Genomic DNA, 5359 nt, shown 5'->3' with positions numbered 1-5359 from the left:
TTGCATCGGAAGATTCCTTTTTCACCTACTTCTATATAGCTAGTTGGCAGATCAGGCAATTACATCACCTCTCTTTGATTTTATACCAATATAACATACCTTGGAAACTCAGTTAAGTTGCTCAGCCGTGTTCGACTCTGTGCAACCCCATGGACTGCAGCATGGCAGATTTCCGTGTCCTTCACCATCTCCTTCACCACTTTTCATGAGTGAGTGAAGGAAGCTAAGAGGAACACCCAGGATGATGGTATTTGTCAGCTAGCAAATCCTGGCACATTTCCAGTAAAAGGATTTTCAAGTTTAAATTTCTAATTATTTGTAAATATATCAAAACAGGTGCAGAGAATACCAATTTTCTCCTGATACCCATTCTTTCCTGTTCACACAGATAACACCTTTGCTTTTTAGCTAGGCACATGCACACCAGAATAAAGCCTGCATTTCCTAGTCTCCCTTGCAAGTATGACTCTTCAGGACAGTGAAGTGTGAGGGAAATGATACTATCTCCTTTAACAGTGTGACCATTTTTGCTCTGTTTTCCTTTAATCCAGCCTGTTGCTTAGAAGCGGATCTGACAGTGAGCCATCTTACACTCCACAGCAGGGCTGGTGCTGGTTCGTGGAAGAGAGCCATGCAGAACAGGATACAGTTTTTTGTTGAAGCGCATAACTCATCTGGACTGCCTATCTTTAGACTGTTTTACAAGACAGAAATTAAAATCAGTCTTGCCTAAGCCACTTGTTTTTTCCCCAGGTCTTTGTTACAGGACATGTGTATTAGCATATTCTAATACAGTATGACATAACATATGGCCCTTTTGTAACAGTCAGTAGTTCTAACAGCATAGAAGGAAACTTGCAAGGTAAGTGAAATCAAAATATATGAACAGTCACACTTTACTGTTTTCAATAATTTGTTAAACCAATTTTTACTCCAAAAGATTTTCTTTCTGCTACTTATTTATATGAATGATGAAAATAAAGTTTCTTTAAATTATGATTATCTGCAATATTAGTTCCTGCTGCTGCTGCTAAGTCACCTCAGTCATGTCCGACTCTGTGTGACCCCATAGACGGCAGCCCACCAGGCTCCCCCATCCCTGGGATTCTCCAGGCGAGAGTACTGGAGTGAGAAGAAAGTCCAAAGAAAAGTTTGATTGCAATAGAATATTTTTGAATATTAGTATTTAGTTGTATTTGAAAGGCTTGTCTTAAAAGCAAGCATTATTACTGTTTCAGCTAAAAATATTAAATTCCTAGAATGGCAACTGTTGTATACTCATTTGCAAAACCGGAAAAATGATCACGTGAAAAAATTGACACAAGCACAAAAAAACTAAAGATGTATTCTTAGTGTCTTCGCATACTGAACTGCCTTCTATCAAGAGACAGGGTTGACAGGATTGTTTATTCAATCAAAATGTTTAAAAAATGCTTTCTTATGTGCTTTCAAAGCAGAATCTTTCTGCAGCTACGCTTTGCCTTGTTAAAATCTGCTTTAAGGAATAAACTCCTTGAAAAGCCAAGTAACAATGTAAGGAAGAGGACGGAAGCTTGGGATTAAGACCTGGAAACAGACATCCTGCATATTGTTAGTTAATAGCCTGTGACCTAGACTAATGAAGAGGTCCAGAAGGCCAGTTCATTGCTGTAATTCTCAACTTTGCTTAAACCTGGACCATTGGTAAATAAAACCACTTTTCAATCTAGCAAGAGAAGCCAAACAGCAAAGGTTTTGCCACTGATTTATACTACAAATTTAACACAGTGAACATGAAAGAATGTAAAATAAACTTTTACAAATCTGATAATTTCCTATGCATTCTACAGAAATTTTTGAGAAAATAATTAAATCTACTTTTGTCATTTTGTGCCCACACAGCCTAACCCATTTAAACACCACCACAAATTCCATTTTAATAAAAACAGAAGACTCTAAATCCTCTTGATTTGAAACTGAGATTTTAGATGACTGACTTGGTTTTCACTCGTAGAAACAATTTGAGTCTTGCTTTATGAAAGTCCTAAAACATAGTGAATATTAATAATAACATCCTTGTTAAATAACAAAAGTAACACCTATACTAAGTAAAAGAGTGTTACCAGGAAGTCATTTTAATATTGGCCCATTTATAGGAAAAGTCAAATATTTATACGAGACATGTTGTTTTTTGTTTTATTTCATTTCTGCACTATGCCATGATGGAGACAGAAGAACATACACTACTATAAAGCAGAAAACATTGGCAGAAGCCAATAAACACCATTTAATGTTTTGGTACTAAGTGTATGGAGCATTTCATTTCAGAAAGGCTTTATAAAAGTTAGTGTTCTGTGGACATCATATCTTTTTGCCTTTTCATATGAGCAAAGCTAGTGGAGGGAATGGAATTCGAGCTAAGCTATTTCAAATCCTAAAAGGTGATGCTGTTAAAATGCTGCACTCAATATGCCAGCAAATTTGGAAAACTGAGCAGTGGCCACAGGACTGGAAAAGGTCAGTTTTCATCCCAATAACAAAGGCAATGCCAAAGAGTGTTCAAACTTGCACAACTGTCCTCATCTCACATGCTAGCACAGTAATGCTTAAAAATTGTCCAAGCAAGGCTTCAACAGTATGTGAACCGAGAACTTCCAGATGTTCAAGCTAGATTTGGAAAAGGCAAAGGAGCCAGAGATTAAATTGCCAACACCCGCTGGATCATAGAAAAAGCAAGAGAATTCCAGAAAAACATCTGCTTCACTGACTACACTAAAGCCTTTGTGTGAATCACAACATCTACAAAATTTTGAAAGAGATGGGAATACCAGACCACCTTACCTGACTCCTGAGAAAGCTGTATGCAGGTCAGGAAGCAACAGTTAGAACCAGACATGGAACAACGGACTGGTTCCAAATTGGGAAAGGAGTATGTCAAGGCTGTATATTGTCACTCTGCTTATTTAACGTATACGCAGAGTACATCATGTGAAATAGCTCAAGCTGATATCAGGATTGCTGGGAGAAATATCAATAACCTCAGATATGTAGATGACACCACCCTAACAGCAGAACGAGAAGAAGAACTAAAGAGCCTCTTGATGAAGGTGAAAGAGGAGAGTGAAAAAGTTGGCTTAAAACTCAACATACGAAAAACTAAGATCATGGCATCTGGTCCCATCACTTCATGGCAAATGCTGCTGCTGCTAAGTCGCTTCAGTCATGTCCGACTCTGTGCAACCCCATAGACAGCAGCCCACCAGGCTCCCCGTCCCTGGGATTCTCCAGGCAAGAACACTGGAGTGGGGTGCCATTTCCTTCTCCAATGCATGAAAGTGAAAAGTGCAAGTGAAGTCGCTCAGTCGTGTCCGACTCTTCGCGACCCCATGGACTGCAGCCCACCAGGCTCCCCCATCCATGGGATTTTCCAGGCAAGAGTGCTGGAGTGGGGTGCCATTGCCTTCTCCGTCAATAGATGGGGGAAAATGGAAACAATGACAGACTTTATTTTCTTGGGATCCAATATCACTGTGGACGGTGGCTGCAGCCATGAAATTAAAAGACGCTCCTGGGAAGAAAAGCTATGATGAACCTAGATAGTGTATTAAAAAGCAGAGACATCGCTTTGCTGACAAAGGTCCGTCTAGTCAAAGCTATGGTTTTTCCAGTAGTCATGTAGAAATGTGAGAGTTGGACCATAAAGAAGGCTGAGCACCAAAGGATTGATACTTTCAAACCACTTGAGACTTCCTCGGACAGGAAGGAGATCAAACCAGTCAAGAAAATCAACCATGAATAGCCACTGGGAAGAACTGATGCTGAAGTGGAAGCTCCAATACTTTGGCTACCTGATGCAAAGAGCCGACTCACTGGAAAAGACCCTGATGCTGGGAAATACTGAGGGCAGGAGGAGAAGGAGGTCACAGAGGATGAGATAGTTGGATGGCATCACTGACTCGATGGACATGAGTTTGAGCAAGCTCCAGGAATTGGTGATGGACAGGGAAGCCTGGCGTGGGGCAACCTCAGAGAAGCCTGGGGTGGGGCAGTCCATGGGGTTGCAAAGAGTCGGACACAACTGAGTGATTGAACAACAACAGTAACATCATAGTAAAAAAGGAAAGATTGATTACTACAAGGAATTGGAAAAAATATGTATTCATTAATTTTAAATGTAGATGAAAATAATTGAGACCCTTTTCTTAACATTTACACAAAATTTCCAAGTCTAACTAAAATTCAGTCACCATACATGTATCTGAAACATACCCTATTCAAAGCCTAGTCAGATACTAGAATTACAGATAGGAATAAACATAATTGATCTGACTGACACAAGCAAAATTGTGATCTATGACATTCCAGCTTTCATTTCTCCACAGAAACACTGGGGAGAAAAGGGGGAAAGCAGCAACTATATGAACCAACTTTGTTGGAATCCTGGAAAACAGTCAAAGGTTTACAGCAACCAACACACAGCCCAGTGAAGAAAACCCATCGTCAAAATGGCAGAAAAATGTGACTTTTTACCCACCCTTGCCTCCCATGCAATGGTGGGCTTATTCTTAAAATAAGAGAAGCCTGGTTTCCATTTCCCTTCCTCAAGCCAGAAGAGGGAGAATAGACTTTACTTGCAAATCACTGCCTTTTCTAATCTGTCTTTGGGATTACAAAGTTTGATTCAAGCTGTTCATCATTGTTTTCCGTAACTTGGAAACAGGCAAGAAAAGGTAGGTACCGCTTGTGAAAGCTGCCAGATGACTACAGAATCGCAGGCATCTAGATACAGGCCATATAAGGCCCAGACGAGAAACTGGGGTCAGATTTTTGACAAACCAGATGTTCAAAAGCAGTTGTACCCAAGGAATGCAGAATGCCAAATGTGTGCACAGACAAAAATGGCTCAGAAAAGACTTAAGACCTTAGGCTTTCATCTTGGTCTGATACCTAGGATAGAAGCAAGCCTAACTAAGTATGGTGGGAATGCCTTAGGACACAGCTAAACTGCAAAAAGGAGAACTGGCATTCAGGGAAGTCTCTAAAATCAGATAAACATGAGATAATAGGGACAGAGGTTTCAATGATCACACACAAGGAATAGGCTTTGCAAAAAGGGCTTGGAAGTCTCAAAAACAAATGAACAACAGCCTTTAGCTGTCAGCAACAACTTGGGAACTGAGGATAAAACAATGTTATATTCAGAATTACAATATTATAATAGTAAAGTGCCCAATTTTCAACAACAACAACAAAAAACCTGAAAGGCATACAAAGGAACAAGGAAATAAGGTCAATTCAATGAAACAGAAACTGGCCTGGAGGAAGCCCACACACTGAACTTAATAGAAAAAGATCTTTAATTATGCTCAAAGAACTAATG

The 5359-nt window shown here is 39.8% G+C and overlaps 1 protein-coding gene across 1 annotated transcript in view; it reads right to left on the bottom strand.

Annotated features, from left to right (window-relative positions):
- The window catches only part of NRG4 (neuregulin 4), a 120268-nt gene that overhangs the window by 6867 nt on the left and 108042 nt on the right, over nt 1–5359 (bottom strand). The gene's annotated exons all lie outside the window — the stretch shown is intronic.

This window comes from Bubalus bubalis, chromosome 20 (genome assembly GCF_019923935.1).
Source record: "Bubalus bubalis isolate 160015118507 breed Murrah chromosome 20, NDDB_SH_1, whole genome shotgun sequence".
NCBI lineage: Eukaryota > Metazoa > Chordata > Mammalia > Artiodactyla > Bovidae > Bubalus > Bubalus bubalis.
The sequence above is the reverse complement of the archived record's forward strand: the minus strand, read 5'-3'. Positions and strand labels throughout refer to the sequence as shown.